General features: G+C 61.3%; 2 non-coding genes across 2 annotated transcripts; both read left to right on the plus strand.

The window, feature by feature from the left end:
- Positions 1 to 5,456: 5,456 nt before the first annotated feature.
- LOC131869780 (5S ribosomal RNA) lies at positions 5,457 to 5,575 on the plus strand. Its single transcript, XR_009368153.1, has one exon. It is a non-coding gene; the product is annotated as a 5S ribosomal RNA (ribosomal RNA).
- A 7,804-nt stretch (positions 5,576 to 13,379) lies between these two features.
- On the plus strand, positions 13,380 to 13,498 carry LOC131869752 (5S ribosomal RNA). Its single transcript, XR_009368126.1, has one exon. It is a non-coding gene; the product is annotated as a 5S ribosomal RNA (ribosomal RNA).
- Positions 13,499 to 17,598: the final 4,100 nt, after the last annotated feature.

Raw genomic sequence — 17,598 nt, forward strand, 5'->3', positions numbered from 1 at the left:
ACCCATCGAAGCATACACCTCCCCTATATAAGCTATTTGTCCGATTCCCACACCTGTGTAGTTTGCACCTCTGACCAGGACATCGACCCCAACTTCCGAACTCGACTGCAACGACGGCACCAGCGCCTTGGTGCGCACCTTGCGACGCACAGTCCCAACATTCGCCTTCCTGCACATGGCAGGTCATCGGACCCAAATTCCGACCTCGCGAGTATGCCTACATATCGAATCGGTCATCGGACCCAACTTCCGACTTCATCCATACCGTAGGGTCTTTGAGGTTGGCGCGGTGCGCTCAACCCGGGGAGTCGACCCAACGAAGCATACACCTCCCCTATATAAGCTATTTGTCCGATTCCCACACCTGTGTAGTTTGCACCTCCGATCAAGACATCGACCCCAACTTCCGAACTCGCCTCCAACGACCGAACCAGCGCCTTGGTGCGCACCTTGCAACGCACAGTGCCAACATTCGCCTTCCTGCACGTGGCAGGTCATCGGACCCAAATTCCGACCTCGCGAGTATGCCTACATATCGAATCGGTCATCGGACCCAACTTCCGACTTCATCCATACCGTAGGGTCTTTGAGGTTGGCGCGGTGCGCTCAACCCGGGGAGTCGACCCAACGAAGCATACACCTCCCCTATATAAGCTATTTGTCCGATTCCCACACCTGTGTAGCTTGCACCTCCGATCAGGACATCGACCCCAACTTCCGAACTCGACTAAAAAGACCGCACCAGCGCCTTGGTGTGCACCTTGCAACGCACAGTGTCAACATTCGCCTTCCTGCACATGGCAGGTCATCGGACCCAAATTCCGACCTCATGAGCATACCTACTAATCGAATCGGTCATCGGACCCAACTTCCGACTTCATCCATACCGTAGGGTCTTTGAGGTTGGCGCGGTGCGCTCAACCTGGGGAGTCGACCCATCGAAGCATACACCTCCCCTATATAAGCTATTTGTCCGATTCCGACACCTGTGTAGTTTGCACCTCCGCTCAGGACATCGACCCCAACTTCCGAACTCGCCTGCAACGACCGAACCAGCGCCTTGGTGCGCACCAAAAGTGCGCACTTTTGGAGGGCACTTTTGTGCGCTCCAAAGGTGCGCACTTTTGGAGGGCACTTTTCTGCGCTCCAAAGGTGCGCACTTTTGGAGGGCACTTTTTGGAGGGCACTTTTCTGCGCTCCAAAGGTGCGCACTTTTGGAGGGCACTTTTTGGAGGGCACTTTTCTGCGCTCCAAAGGTGCGCACTTTTGGAGGGCACTTTTTGGAGGGCACTTTTCTGCGCTCCAAAGGTGCGCACTTTTGGAGGGCACTTTTTGGAGGGCACTTTTCTGCGCTCCAAAGGTGCGCACTTTTGGAGGGCACTTTTTGGAGGGCACTTTTCTGCGCTCCAAAGGTGCGCACTTTTGGAGGGCACTTTTTGGAGGGCACTTTTCTGCGCTCCAAAGGTGCGCACTTTTGGAGGGCACTTTTTGGAGGGCACTTTTCTGCGCTCCAAAGGTGCGCACTTTTGGAGGGCACTTTTTGGAGGGCACTTTTCTGCGCTCCAAAGGTGCGCACTTTTGGAGGGCACTTTTTGGAGGGCACTTTTCTGCGCTCCAAAGGTGCGCACTTTTGGAGGGCACTTTTTGGAGGGCACTTTTCTGCGCTCCAAAGGTGCGCACTTTTGGAGGGCACTTTTGTGCACTCCAAAGGTGCGCACTTTTGGAGGGCACTTTTCCTGTGCTCCAAAGGTGCACACCTAGGTGAGCACCTTCGACCACACCTTGTAGCACACCAAACTCTGACTTTCGACTTCATCCGCAATGCAGGGTCTTTGAGGTTGGCGCAATGCGCACAACCAGGGGAGTCGACCCATCAAACCCAACACCTCCCCTATATAAGCTATTTGTCTGATTCTCATACATGCGTAGCCTGCAGGAGCAATTAGGACATCGACCCCAACTTTCGGCTTCTAAACGAAAACAAGGTCTTTGAGGTTGGTGTAATGCGAACAACTAGGGGAGTCAACCCATCAAACCCAACACCTCCCCTATATAAGCTATTTGTCTGATTCTCATACATGTGTAGTCTACAGGAGCAATTAGGACATCGACCCCAACTTTTGACTTCTTAACGAAAACAAGGTCTTTGAGGTTGACGTAATGCGCACAACCAGGGGAGTCGACCCATCAAACCCAACACCTCCCCTATATAAGCTATTTGTCCGATTCTCATACATGTGTAGCCTGCAGGAGCCATTAGGACATTGACCCCAACTTTTGACTTCTTAACGAAAACAAGGTCTTTGAGGTTGGCGTAATGCGCACAACCAAGGGAGTTGACCCATCAAACCCAACACCTCCCCTATATAAGCTATTTGTCTGATTCTCATACATGTGTAGCCTGCAACAACGATTAGGACATCCACCCCAACTTCTGAATTCGTCTGCGTTGACCGCACCAAAGGTGCACGCCTTGGTGCTCACCAAAATCCGACTTCCGACTTCTTCTGCTATGCGGGGTCTTTGAGGTTGGCGCAGTGCGCACAACCAGGGGAGTCAACCCACCGAATGCAACACCTCCCCTATATAAGCTATTTGTCTGATTCTCATACATGCGTAGACTGCAGCAATGATTAGGACATCCACCCCAACTTTTGACTTCTTAAACAAGACAGGGTCTTTGAAGTTGGTGCAGTGCACACAACCAGGGGAGTCGACCCATCAAACGCAACACCTCCCCTATATAAAGCTATTTGTCCGATTCTCATACGTGTAGTCTGCAGCAGCGATTAGGACATCGACCCCAACTTCCGAATTCGTTTGCATTGACCGCACCAAAGGTGCACGCCTTGGTGTGCACCCTGGAGTGCACTTTGGTGCTCACCTCGGTGCACACTTTGGTGTGCACCTCGGTGTGCACCAAAGGTGCGCACCTTGGAGCGCACCAAAGGTGTACACTTTGGAGCGCACCACATAGGGTCTTTGAGAGGTTGGCGCAGTGCGCACACCAAGGTGGGTGTTGAGGTGCGTGCCGAGGTGGGTGGGTGCTAGGGTGCGCTCCATGGTGGGTGCCAGGGTGGGTGCGTGCTAGGGTGGATTCCAAAGAGGGTCATAGGGTGGGTGCCAAGGTGGGTTGGTGATATAGTGGGTTCAAAGGTGGGTACTAGGGTGGGTTCCAAGGTGGGTCACAAGTTGGGTGCCAGGATGCGTGGGTGTTAGGTTGGGTGCCAAGGTGGGCTCCTGCGTGGGTGGGTGCTAGGGTGGGTTTCAAGGTGGACGCGAGGGCGGGTGCCAAGGTGGGTAACAAGTTGGGTGTTAGGATGGGTGAGTGCTAGAGTGGGTGCCAAGGTGGGTGGGTGCTAAGGTGGATGCCAAGGTGGTTCACAGGGTGGGTGGGTTCTAGGGTGAGTTCCAAGGTGGGTCACAGGTTCAGTGCTAGGGTGGGTGTCAAGGCGGGTGTCGAGGTGCCTGGGTGCTAGGGTGTGGATGCCAATGTGGGTCATAGGGTGGGTACTAGGGTGGGCTGCAATGTGGGTGCCAAGGTGGGTAACATGCTCGGTGGGTTCTAAATTGGGTGCCAGGGTGGGTGTGCACCCACCTTGCCCGAGGTGGGTGCCAAGGTGCCAGTGTGGGTGGGTGCTAAGGTGGATGCCAAGGTGGGTGAGAAGGTGGGTGATAGGTTGAGTGGTAGGATGGGTGGGTGCCAAGATGGGTCACAGGGTGGGTGCAAGGGTGGGTAGGTGCTAGGGTTGGTGTCAGGGTGGGTGGGTGCTAGGTTGGGTTCCAAGGTGGGTGCGAGGGTGAGTGTCAAGGTGGGTCACAGGTTAGGTGCTAGGATGGGTGAGTGCTAGGGTGCAAAGGTGCCAGGGTGGGTGCTAGGATGGGTCGATGCTAGGGTGAGTGGCAAGGTGGGTCCACAAGTGTCAAGGTGGGTGCCGAGGTGGGTGCCAAGTCGGCGACTGCTATGGTGGATGCCAAGGTGGGTCACGGGGTGGGTGCCAAGTTGCTAGGTTGGGTTCCAAGGTGGGTGCCAACGTGGGTGCTAGGGTGCGTGGGTTAAAGGGTGTGTCACAACGTGGGTGCCAGGATGGGTGCGCACCCACACTGGCCAAGACGGGTGCGGGTGCAAGGTTGGGTTCCAAGCCCGGTCACAGGCTGGGTGCTAGGATGGGTGGGTGCCAAGGTGGGCACCAGGGTGGGTGCACCCACCCTGGCCAAGGTGGGTCACGGGGTGGGTCCTAGGGTGGGTAACGGGGTGGGTACTAAGGTGCGTGCCAAGGTGGGTCATAGGGTGGGTGCCAAGGTGGGCACCAGGGTGGGTGTGCACCAACCCTAGCCAGGGTAGGTCACGGGGTGGTTGTCGGGGTGGGCGTCAAGGAGCCAAGGTGGGTGGCAAGTAGCCAAGTTGCGTGCCAAGGTGGGTGTCGGGGTGGGTGCCAAGGATCCAAGGTGGGTGCCAAGGAACCAAGGTGGGTGTCTGGGTGGGTGCCGAGGTGGGAGCCAGGGTGGGTCCCAAGGTGAGTGCAAAGGTGGGTGCCAGGGTCAAGGTGAGTGCCAATGTGGGTTCCAAGGTGCCAGGGTCAGGGTGAGTGCCAATGTGGGTTCAAAGGTGCTAAGTTGGGTGCGAGGTTGGGTGCGAGGGTGGGTGGGTGCCAAGGTGTGCTAGGTGGAAGCCCGGGTGGGTCGGCATCCCATGGGTGTCGAGTTGGGTGCCTGATGGGTGCTTCTTGTCAAGTTTTAGTCGTCGGGACTCATTTCGAGCCTTAGAGGTCGTTTCTTGTCCGGTTGCCCTGTCTTCGACCTGGGAACCCAATTTTGGTCCTCGGGTCCCATTTTTTTTTGTCTCGCATCCCACTTTTGGCCTGTGGCCTTTTCGGGGTCGATTCTCGTTTTGGGCATCAGAGCATGTTTCTTCTCCTAAAACCCAATATTTGTTTATTAAGTCTCGGAACACATTTTTGTTCTCGTGGACCCATCATGGGTCTTGGAACGCATTTGTGGTCCTTGGGTCCCATTTTGCATCCCGAAACTTGTGTTTTGGTGCTTGATCCCTATTTTGGGTGCCCACCTTGCACCAAGTGCGCACCCGGGGCAAACCGAGCGCCTTGGTGCACCGGGGCAAGATCGAGCGTGCACCCGAGGCGCCCCGAACATGCACCAAGGTGCACTCGGCCCACATGTGAGCGCAGGTCGTTGCGCCCGAGGTGGTGTGTGGGCACCGCGTTGCAGACGGGACACTGCACGCACACGACGCCCCCTCCAGGTGCACGCACGTAGGCCGGGCCGGGTGCACACCCGACGCCCTAGCAAGGTGCGCGCACCCGGGCAGGGCTCACACTTGGCGAACGGGGCGCACTTCGCGAGGGAGGGTGTGCACCTCGACGGGGGTGGGTGGCCGGGGTGGATTCGCACGTGGGTCGCGGTTTGCTAAGTACACACTGCGACAAGCTCATAACGGGTGCGATCATACCAGCGTTAGTGCACCGGATCCCATCAGAACTCCGCAGTTAAGCGCGCTTGGGCCGGAGTAGTACTGGGATGGGTGACCTCCCGGGAAGTCCCGGTGTTGCACCCTTTTTTAGTTTTTCGCCGGGCGTCGCAATGCTATTTGAATAAACCTTTTGCCCGTTTGCGTTCTCGTCGGGGCCGGGCCGGGCCGGGGTGCGCTGCCCGCACTACCGCGCGCGCGGGGGCGACACCGAGCGCGCACCCGAGGCGCCCCGAGCACACAGGCCACGGTGCAACCCGGGCGTTGTGCGCGCACCCCGGTGCGCCCGAGGTGCTGCGCGCGCACCCAGGTGAAATCGGTGTGCACCTCGGCCAGTGCGCGCTCGGTCGAGTCGCGCACGTTGGCCAAGGTGCACGGTGATGTTTCTTACTCTAAGGTTCCGCACCAGACGCCCGGGACAGGTGAGCGAAGCTGGGCGGGGCCGGGTGCGCGGCCGGGGCAGGTGCACGCAGCTGGAGAGAGCTTTGGAGCACACTTCGGAGCGCACCAATGATGCGCTCCATTCAAAAGTTTCCTGAAAAGGCAAAAAAAGTTGAGATTATAGAATTTCCCACTTGAGAGATTGTAAAAAAAAAAAATTTAAAATGAAGGAAACGCGGGTGCCAAGGTGTGCGCAGCCCAGCCAAGGTGTGCGCACCAAGGCGCCCACCCTGGCGAAGGTGCACGCAAGGTGCGCACCCGAGGCAAACCGGACAATTAACCCAACTTTCGACTTCGCGCGCACCTTGGAGCGCACTTCGGAGCGCTCCTTGGTGCGCACCAATCTTGGGCACCTCGGAGTGCACCATGGCGCCCACCAAGGTGCGCACCCGGGGCAAACCGAGCTCCGACTTCGTGCGCACCTTGGAGCGCACGAAAGGTGCGCACCATGGCGCCCACCAAGGTGCGCAGCCCAGCCAAGGCGTGCGCATCAAGGTGCGCACCCTGGCGAAGGTGCGCACCCGGGGCAAACCGAGCTCCGACTTCGTGCGCACCTTGGAGCGCACAAAAGGTGCGCAACCCAGCCAAGGTGTGCGCACCCCGGTCAAACCGAGCTCCGAATCGTGCGCACCAGAGGTGCACGCCATCGTGCGCACCTTGGAGCACACTTCGGAGCCCTCCTTGGTGCGCGCCGATGTTGCGCACCTCGGAGCGCACCCGGGGAAAACAATGCAATTAACCCGACTTTCGACTTCGTGGGCACCTCGGAGCGCTCTCGGGTTCGCACCTCGGAGCACACCGAGGTGCGCACCTTTGATGCGCTGCCTTCACCAATTTCCAGAAAAGGCAAGAAAACATTGAGAAGGTGTGCGCACCGAGGTGCCCACCCTGGCGAAGGTGCACGCGAGGTGCGCACCCGGGGCAAACCGGGCTCCGACTTCGTGCACGCCGCACCTTGGAGCACACTTCGGAGCGCTCCTTGGTGCGCACCAGGGCGCGCAACCCAGCCGAGGTGCCCACCCCGGCGAAGGTGCACGCGAGGTGCGCACCCGGGGCAAACCGGGCTCCGACTTCGTGCACGCCATGGTGCCCACCGCGGCGAAGGTGCACGCGAGGTGCGCACCCGGGGCAAACCGGGCTCCGACTTCGTGCACGCCGCACCTTGGAGCACACTTCGGAGCGCTCCTTGGTGCGCACCATGGTGCCCACCAGGGCGCGCAACCCCGCCGAAGGTGCACGCGAGGTGCGCACCCGGGGCAAACCGGGCTCCGACTTCGTGCACGCCGCACCTTGGAGCACACTTCGGAGCGCTCCTTGGTGCGCACCATGGTGCCCACCAGGGCGCGCAACCCCGCCGAAGGTGCACGCGAGGTGCGCACCCGGGGCAAACCGGGCTCCGACTTCGTGCACGCCATGGTGCGCACCGCGGCGAAGGTGCGCACCCGGGGCAAACCGGGCTCCGACTTCGTGCACGCCGCACCTTGGAGCACACTTCGGAGCGCTCCTTGGTGCGCACCAGGGCGCGCAACCCAGCCGAGGTGCCCACCCCGGCGAAGGTGCACGCGAGGTGCGTACCCGGGGCAAACCGGGCTCCGACTTCGTGCACGCCGCACCTTGGAGCACACTTCGGAGCGCTCCTTGGTGCGCACCATGGTGCCCACCAGGCCGCGCAACCCAGCCAAGGTGTGCGCACCAAGGTGCACGCGAGGTGCGCACCCGGGGCAAACCGGGGTCCGACTTCGTGCACGCCGCACCTTGGAGCACACATCGGGGCGCTCCCGGGTTCGCACCGGCGTTGCGCACCGTGGTGGGCACCTCGGAGCACACCAAGGTGGGCAGCGAGGTGCGCACCTTTGATGCGATGCCTTCACTAATTTCCATAAAAGGCAAAAAAAAAACGAGATTTTAAAATTTCCGTTTTGAAAGATAGTGAGAAAAAGGGAATGCTGGTGCCATCTTGAGCCCGCCCTGGTGCGCAGCCCAGCCAAGGTGTGCGCACCAAGGTGCCCACCCTGGCGAAGGTGCGCGCCCGGGCAATTAACCCAACTTCCAACTTCGCGCGCGCCAGGGTGGGAGCGCACCCAACAACCGGGCCTGGGAAGAGCCAATGCGAGAAACCCCACCAAACGCTCTGACAAAAAAAGAGGGGGCGCTCCAGTAACCCCGCTTCGGAGCGCACCCTGGGCAAACCCAGCCAAGGTGCCCACCCCGGCCAAGGTGCAGGCGAGGTGCGCACCCGGGGCAAACCGGGCTCCGACAACGTGCACGCCGCACCTTGGAGCACACTTCGTAGCGCTCCCGGGTGCGCACCTCAGAGCACACCAAGGTGGGCAGCGAGGTGCGCACCTTTGATGCGCTGCCTTCACTAATTTCCAGAAAAGGCAAAAAAAAAAGGAGATTTTAAAATTTCCGTTTTGAAAGATAGTGAAAAAAACGGAACGCGCGTGCCATCTTGAGCCCGCCCTGGTGCGCAGCCCAGGTAAGGTGCCCACCCTGGCAAAGGTGCGCACCCGGGCAATTAACCCTACTTCCGACTTCGTGCGCGCCAGGGTGGCAACCGGGCCTCGGAAGAGCCAATGCGAGAAACCCCACCAAACGCTCCGACAAAAAAAGAGGCGGCGCTCCAATAACCCCGCTTCGGAGCGCAGCCGGGGCAAACCCAGCCAAGGTGCCCACCCCGACGAAGGTGCACGCGAGGTGCGCACCCGGGGCAAACCGGGCTCCGACAACGTGCACGCAGCACCTTGGAGCACACTTCGAAGCACTCCCGGGTGCCCACCGGCGTTGCGCACCGTGGTGGGCAGCGAGGTGCGCACCTTTGATGCGCTGCCTTCACTAATTTCCAGAAAAAGGCAAAAAAAAATGAGATTTTAAAATTTCCGTTTTGAAAGATAGTGAAAAAAAAGGAACGCGGGTGCCATCTTGAGCCCGCCCTGGTGCGCAGCCCAGGCAAGGCATGCGCACCAAGGTGCCCACCCGAGGTGCACACCCGGGGCAAACCGGGCTCCGACTTCGTGCAGGCCGCACCTTGGAGCACACTTCGGAGCGCTCCTTGGTGCGCACCATGGTGCCCACCAGGGCGCGCAACCCAGCCAAGGTCTGCACACCAAGGTGCCCACCCCGGCGAAGGTGCACGCGAGGTGCGCACCCGGGGCAAACCGGGCTCCGACTTCGTGCACGCCATGGTGCCCACCGCGGCGAAGGTGCACGCGAGGTGCGCACCCGGGGCAAACCGGGCTCCGACTTCGTGCACGCCGCACCTTGGAGCACACTTCGGAGCGCTCCTTGGTGCGCACCATGGTGCCCACCAGGGCGCGCAACCCAGCCAAGGTGTGCGCACCAAGGTGCACGCGAGGTGCGCACCCGGGGCAAACCGGGGTCCGACTTCGTGCACGCCGCACCTTGGAGCACACATCGGAGCGCTCCCAGGTTCGCACCAGCGTTGCGCACCTTTGATGCGCTGCCTTCACTAATTTCCAGAAAAGGCAAAAAAAAACGATATTTTAAAATTTCCGTTCTGAAAGATAGTGAAAAAAACGGAACGCGGGTGCCATCTTGAGCCCTTCCTGGTGCGCAGCCCAGGCAAGTTGTGCGCACCAAGGTGCCCACCCTGGCGGAGGTGCGCGCCCGGGGCAAACCGGGCTCCGACTTCGTGCACTGCATGGTGCCCACCAAGGCGCGCAACCCAGCCAAGGTGCCCACCGCAGCGAAGGTGCACGCGAGGTGCACACCCGGGGCAAACCGGGCTCCGACTTCGTGCACGCCGCACCTTGGAGCACACTTCAGAGCGCTCCTTGGTGCGCACCAGGGCGCGCAACCCAGCCGAGGTGCCCACCCCGGCGAAGGTGCACGCGAGGTGCGCACCCGGGGCAAACCGGGCTCCGACTTCGTGCACGCCATGGTGCCCACCGCGGCGAAGGTGCGCACCCGGGGCAAACCGGGCTCCGACTTCGTGCACGCCGCACCTTGGAGCACACTTCGGAGCGCTCCTTGGTGCGCACCATGGTGCCCACCAGGCCGCGCAACCCAGCCAAGGTGTGCGCACCAAGGTGCACGCGAGGTGCGCACCCGGGGCAAACCGGGGTCCGACTTCGTGCACGCCGCACCTTGGAGCACACATCGGGGCGCTCCCGGGTTCGCACCGGCGTTGCGCACCGTGGTGGGCACCTCGGAGCACACCAAGGTGGGCAGCGAGGTGCGCACCTTTGATGCGATGCCTTCACTAATTTCCATAAAAGGCAAAAAAAAAACGAGATTTTAAAATTTCCGTTTTGAAAGATAGTGAGAAAAAGGGAATGCTGGTGCCATCTTGAGCCCGCCCTGGTGCGCAGCCCAGCCAAGGTTTGCGCACCAAGGTGCCCACCCTGGCGAAGGTGCGCGCCCGGGCAATTAACCCAACTTCCAACTTCGCGCGCGCCAGGGTGGGAGCGCACCCAACAACCGGGCCTGGGAAGAGCCAATGCGAGAAACCCCACCAAACTCTCTGACAAAAAAAGAGGGGGCGCTCCAGTAACCCCGCTTCGGAGCGCACCCTGGGCAAACCCAGCCAAGGTGCCCACCCCGGCCAAGGTGCAGGCGAGGTGCGCACCCGGGGCAAACCGGGCTCCGACAACGTGCACGCCGCACCTTGGAGCACACTTCGTAGCGCTCCCGGGTGCGCACCTCAGAGCACACCAAGGTGGGCAGCGAGGTGCGCACCTTTGATGCGCTGCCTTCACTAATTTCCAGAAAAGGCAAAAAAAAAAGGAGATTTTAAAATTTCCGTTTTGAAAGATAGTGAAAAAAACGGAACGCGCGTGCCATCTTGAGCCCGCCCTGGTGCGCAGCCCAGGTAAGGTGCCACCCTGGCAAAGGTGCGCACCCGGGCAATTAACCCTACTTCCGACTTCGTGCGCGCCAGGGTGGCAACCGGGCCTCGGAAGAGCCAATGCGAGAAACCCCACCAAACGCTCCGACAAAAAAAGAGGCGGCGCTCCAATAACCCCGCTTCGGAGCGCAGCCGGGGCAAACCAAGCCAAGGTGCCCACCCCGACGAAGGTGCACGCGAGGTGCGCACCCGGGGCAAACCGGGCTCCGACAACGTGCACGCAACACCTTGGAGCACACTTCGAAGCACTCCCGGGTGCCCACCGGCGTTGCGCACCGTGGTGGGCAGCGAGGTGCGCACCTTTGATGCGCTGCCTTCACTAATTTCCAGAAAAAGGCAAAAAAAAATGAGATTTTAAAATTTCCGTTTTGAAAGATAGTGAAAAAAAAGGAACGCGGGTGCCATCTTGAGCCCGCCCTGGTGCGCAGCCCAGGCAAGGCATGCGCACCAAGGTGCCCACCCGAGGTGCACACCCGGGGCAAACCGGGCTCCGACTTCGTGCAGGCCGCACCTTGGAGCACACTTCGGAGCGCTCCTTGGTGCGCACCATGGTGCCCACCAGGGCGCACCCGGGGCAAACCGGGCTCCGACTTTGTGCACGCCGCACCTTGGAGCACACATCGGAGCGCTCCCAGGTTCGCACCAGCGTTGCGCACCTTTGATGCGCTGCCTTCACTAATTTCCAGAAAAGGCAAAAAAAAACGATATTTTAAAATTTCCGTTCTGAAAGATAGTGAAAAAAACGGAACGCGGGTGCCATCTTGAGCCCTTCCTGGTGCGCAGCCCAGGCAAGTTGTGCGCACCAAGGTGCCCACCCTGGCGGAGGTGCGCGCCCGGGGCAAACCGGGCTCCGACTTCGTGCACTGCATGGTGCCCACCAAGGCGCGCAACCCAGCCAAGGTGCCCACCGCAGCGAAGGTGCACGCGAGGTGCGCACCCGAGGTGCACACCCGGGGCAAACCGGGCTCCGACTTCGTGCACGCCGCACCTTGGAGCACACTTCAGAGCGCTCCTTGGTACGCACCAGGGCGCGCAACCCAGCCAAGGTGCTCACCCCGGCGAAGGTGCACGCGAGGTGCGCACCCGGGGCAAACCGGGCTCGGACTTCGTGCACGCCGCACCTTGGAGCACACATCGGAGCGCTCCCGGGTTCGCACCAGCATTGCGCACCTTTGATGCGCTGCCTTCACTAATTTCCAGAAAAGGCAAAAAAAAGAAAAAAATGAGATTTTAAAATTTCCGTTTTGAAAGATAGTGAAAAAAACGGAACGCGGGTGCCATCTTGAGCCCGCCCTGGTGTGCAGCCCAGGCAAGTTGTGCGCACCAAGGCACCCACCCTGGCCAAGGTGGGTCACGGGGTGGGTCCTAGGGTGGGTAACGGGGTGGGTACTAAGGTGCGTGCCAAGGTGGGTCATAGGGTGGGTGCCAAGGTGGGCACCAGGGTGGGTGTGCACCAACCCTAGCCAGGGTAGGTCACGGGGTGGTTGTCGGGGTGGGCGTCAAGGAGCCAAGATGGGTGGCAAGTAGCCAAGTTGCGTGCCAAGGTGGGTGTCGGGGTGGGTGCCAAGGATCCAAGGTGGGTGCCAAGGAACCAAGGTGGGTGTCTGGGTGGGTGCCGAGGTGGGAGCCAGGGTGGGTCCCAAGGTGAGTGCAAAGGTGGGTGCCAGGGTCAAGGTGAGTGCCAATGTGGGTTCCAAGGTGCCAGGGTCAGGGTGAGTGCCAATGTGGGTTCAAAGGTGCTAAGTTGGGTGCGAGGTTGGGTGCGAGGGTGGGTGGGTGCCAAGGTGTGCTAGGTGGAAGCCCGGGTGGGTCGGCATCCCATGGGTGTCGAGTTGGGTGCCTGATGGGTGCTTCTTGTCAAGTTTTAGTCGCCGGGACTCATTTCGAGCCTTAGAGGTCGTTTCTTGTCCGGTTGCCCTGTCTTCGACCTGGGAACCCAATTTTGGTCCTCGGGTCCCATTTTTTTTTGTCTCGCATCCCACTTTTGGCCTGTGGCCTTTTCGGGGTCGATTCTCGTTTTGGGCATCAGAGCATGTTTCTTCTCCTAAAACCCAATATTTGTTTATTAAGTCTCGGAACACATTTTTGTTCTCGTGGACCCATCATGGGTCTTGGAACGCATTTGTGGTCCTTGGGTCCCATTTTGCATCCCGAAACTTGTGTTTTGGTGCTTGATCCCTATTTTGGGTGCCCACCTTGCACCAAGTGCGCACCCGGGGCAAACCGAGCGCCTTGGTGCACCGGGGCAAGATCGAGCGTGCACCCGAGGCGCCCCGAACATGCACCAAGGTGCACTCGGCCCACATGTGAGCGCAGGTCGTTGCGCCCGAGGTGGTGTGTGGGCACCGCGTTGCAGACGGGACACTGCACGCACACGACGCCCCCTCCAGGTGCACGCACGTAGGCCGGGCCGGGTGCACACCCGACGCCCTAGCAAGGTGCGCGCACCCGGGCAGGGCTCACACTTGGCGAACGGGGCGCACTTCGCGAGGGAGGGTGTGCACCTCGACGGGGGTGGGTGGCCGGGGTGGATTCGCACGTGGGTCGCGGTTTGCTAAGTACACACTGCGACAAGCTCATAACGGGTGCGATCATACCAGCGTTAGTGCACCGGATCCCATCAGAACTCCGCAGTTAAGCGCGCTTGGGCCGGAGTAGTACTGGGATGGGTGACCTCCCGGGAAGTCCCGGTGTTGCACCCTTTTTTAGTTTTTCGCCGGGCGTCGCAATGCTATTTGAATAAACCTTTTGCCCGTTTGCGTTCTCGTCGGGGCCGGGCCGGGCCGGGGTGCGCTGCCCGCACTACCGCGCGCGCGGGGGCGACACCGAGCGCGCACCCGAGGCGCCCCGAGCACACAGGCCACGGTGCAACCCGGGCGTTGTGCGTGCACCCCGGTGCGCCCGAGGTGCTGCGCGCGCACCCAGGTGAAATCGGTGTGCACCTCGGCCAGTGCGCGCTCGGTCGAGTCGCGCACGTTGGCCAAGGTGCACGGTGATGTTTCTTACTCTAAGGTTCCGCACCAGACGCCCGGGACAGGTGAGCGAAGCTGGGCGGGGCCGGGTGCGCGGCCGGGGCAGGTGCACGCAGCTGGAGAGAGCTTTGGAGCACACTTCGGAGCGCACCAATGATGCGCTCCATTCAAAAGTTTCCTGAAAAGGCAAAAAAAGTTGAGATTATAGAATTTCCCACTTGAGAGATTGTAAAAAAAAAAAATTTAAAATGAAGGAAACGCGGGTGCCAAGGTGTGCGCAGCCCAGCCAAGGTGTGCGCACCAAGGCGCCCACCCTGGCGAAGGTGCACGCAAGGTGCGCACCCGAGGCAAACCGGACAATTAACCCAACTTTCGACTTCGCGCGCACCTTGGAGCGCACTTCGGAGCGCTCCTTGGTGCGCACCAATCTTGGGCACCTCGGAGTGCACCATGGCGCCCACCAAGGTGCGCACCCGGGGCAAACCGAGCTCCGACTTCGTGCGCACCTTGGAGCGCACGAAAGGTGCGCACCATGGCGCCCACCAAGGTGCGCAGCCCAGCCAAGGCGTGCGCATCAAGGTGCGCACCCTGGCGAAGGTGCGCACCCGGGGCAAACCGAGCTCCGACTTCGTGCGCACCTTGGAGCGCACAAAAGGTGCGCAACCCAGCCAAGGTGTGCGCACCCCGGTCAAACCGAGCTCCGAATCGTGCGCACCAGAGGTGCACGCCATCGTGCGCACCTTGGAGCACACTTCGGAGCCCTCCTTGGTGCGCGCCGATGTTGCGCACCTCGGAGCGCACCCGGGGAAAACAATGCAATTAACCCGACTTTCGACTTCGTGGGCACCTCGGAGCGCTCTCGGGTTCGCACCTCGGAGCACACCGAGGTGCCCACCCTGGCGAAGGTGCACGCGAGGTGCGCACCCGGGGCAAACCGGGCTCCGACTTCGTGCACGCCGCACCTTGGAGCACACTTCGGAGCGCTCCTTGGTGCGCACCAGGGCGCGCAACCCAGCCGAGGTGCCCACCCCGGCGAAGGTGCACGCGAGGTGCGCACCCGGGGCAAACCGGGCTCCGACTTCGTGCACGCCATGGTGCCCACCGCGGCGAAGGTGCACGCGAGGTGCGCACCCGGGGCAAACCGGGCTCCGACTTCGTGCACGCCGCACCTTGGAGCACACTTCGGAGCGCTCCTTGGTGCGCACCATGGTGCCCACCAGGGCGCGCAACCCCGCCGAAGGTGCACGCGAGGTGCGCACCCGGGGCAAACCGGGCTCCGACTTCGTGCACGCCGCACCTTGGAGCACACTTCGGAGCGCTCCTTGGTGCGCACCATGGTGCCCACCAGGGCGCGCAACCCCGCCGAAGGTGCACGCGAGGTGCGCACCCGGGGCAAACCGGGCTCCGACTTCGTGCACGCCATGGTGCGCACCGCGGCGAAGGTGCGCACCCGGGGCAAACCGGGCTCCGACTTCGTGCACGCCGCACCTTGGAGCACACTTCGGAGCGCTCCTTGGTGCGCACCAGGGCGCGCAACCCAGCCGAGGTGCCCACCCCGGCGAAGGTGCACGCGAGGTGCGTACCCGGGGCAAACCGGGCTCCGACTTCGTGCACGCCGCACCTTGGAGCACACTTCGGAGCGCTCCTTGGTGCGCACCATGGTGCCCACCAGGCCGCGCAACCCAGCCAAGGTGTGCGCACCAAGGTGCACGCGAGGTGCGCACCCGGGGCAAACCGGGGTCCGACTTCGTGCACGCCGCACCTTGGAGCACACATCGGGGCGCTCCCGGGTTCGCACCGGCGTTGCGCACCGTGGTGGGCACCTCGGAGCACACCAAGGTGGGCAGCGAGGTGCGCACCTTTGATGCGATGCCTTCACTAATTTCCATAAAAGGCAAAAAAAAAACGAGATTTTAAAATTTCCGTTTTGAAAGATAGTGAGAAAAAGGGAATGCTGGTGCCACCCTGGTGCGCAGCCCAGCCAAGGTGTGCGCACCAAGGTGCCCACCCTGGCGAAGGTGCGCGCCCGGGCAATTAACCCAACTTCCAACTTCGCGCGCGCCAGGGTGGGAGCGCACCCAACAACCGGGCCTGGGAAGAGCCAATGCGAGAAACCCCACCAAACGCTCTGACAAAAAAAGAGGGGGCGCTCCAGTAACCCCGCTTCGGAGCGCACCCTGGGCAAACCCAGCCAAGGTGCCCACCCCGGCCAAGGTGCAGGCGAGGTGCGCACCCGGGGCAAACCGGGCTCCGACAACGTGCACGCCGCACCTTGGAGCACACTTCGTAGCGCTCCCGGGTGCGCACCTCAGAGCACACCAAGGTGGGCAGCGAGGTGCGCACCTTTGATGCGCTGCCTTCACTAATTTCCAGAAAAGGCAAAAAAAAAAGGAGATTTTAAAATTTCCGTTTTGAAAGATAGTGAAAAAAACGGAACGCGCGTGCCATCTTGAGCCCGCCCTGGTGCGCAGCCCAGGTAAGGTGCCCACCCTGGCAAAGGTGCGCACCCGGGCAATTAACCCTACTTCCGACTTCGTGCGCGCCAGGGTGGCAACCGGGCCTCGGAAGAGCCAATGCGAGAAACCCCACCAAACGCTCCGACAAAAAAAGAGGCGGCGCTCCAATAACCCCGCTTCGGAGCGCAGCCGGGGCAAACCCAGCCAAGGTGCCCACCCCGACGAAGGTGCACGCGAGGTGCGCACCCGGGGCAAACCGGGCTCCGACAACGTGCACGCAGCACCTTGGAGCACACTTCGAAGCACTCCCGGGTGCCCACCGGCGTTGCGCACCGTGGTGGGCAGCGAGGTGCGCACCTTTGATGCGCTGCCTTCACTAATTTCCAGAAAAAGGCAAAAAAAAATGAGATTTTAAAATTTCCGTTTTGAAAGATAGTGAAAAAAAAGGAACGCGGGTGCCATCTTGAGCCCGCCCTGGTGCGCAGCCCAGGCAAGGCATGCGCACCAAGGTGCCCACCCGAGGTGCACACCCGGGGCAAACCGGGCTCCGACTTCGTGCAGGCCGCACCTTGGAGCACACATCGGAGCGCTCCTTGGTGCGCACCATGGTGCCCACCAGGGCGCGCAACCCAGCCAAGGTCTGCACACCAAGGTGCCCACCCCGGCGAAGGTGCACGCGAGGTGCGCACCCGGGGCAAACCGGGCTCCGACTTCGTGCACGCCATGGTGCCCACCGCGGCGAAGGTGCACGCGAGGTGCGCACCCGGGGCAAACCGGGCTCCGACTTCGTGCACGCCGCACCTTGGAGCACACTTCGGAGCGCTCCTTGGTGCGCACCATGGTGCCCACCAGGGCGCGCAACCCAGCCAAGGTGTGCGCACCAAGGTGCACGCGAGGTGCGCACCCGGGGCAAACCGGGGTCCGACTTCGTGCACGCCGCACCTTGGAGCACACATCGGAGCGCTCCCAGGTTCGCACCAGCGTTGCGCACCTTTGATGCGCTGCCTTCACTAATTTCCAGAAAAGGCAAAAAAAAACGAGATTTTAAAATTTCCGTTCTGAAAGATAGTGAAAAAAAAACGGAACGCGGGTGCCATCTTGAGCCCTTCCTGGTGCGCAGCCCAGGCAAGTTGTGCGCACCAAGGTGCCCACCCTGGCGGAGGTGCGCGCCCGGGGCAATCCGGGCTCCGACTTCGTGCACTGCATGGTGCCCACCAAGGCGCGCAACCCAGCCAAGGTGCCCACCGCAGCGAAGGTGCACGCGAGGTGCGCACCCGAGGTGCACACCCGGGGCAAACCGGGCTCCGACTTCGTGCACGCCGCACCTTGGAGCACACTTCAGAGCGCTCCTTGGTGCGCACCAGGGCGCGCAAC

The sequence above is a fragment of the Cryptomeria japonica genome, unplaced genomic scaffold (genome assembly GCF_030272615.1).
Source record: "Cryptomeria japonica unplaced genomic scaffold, Sugi_1.0 HiC_scaffold_264, whole genome shotgun sequence".
Lineage (NCBI taxonomy): Eukaryota > Viridiplantae > Streptophyta > Pinopsida > Cupressales > Cupressaceae > Cryptomeria > Cryptomeria japonica.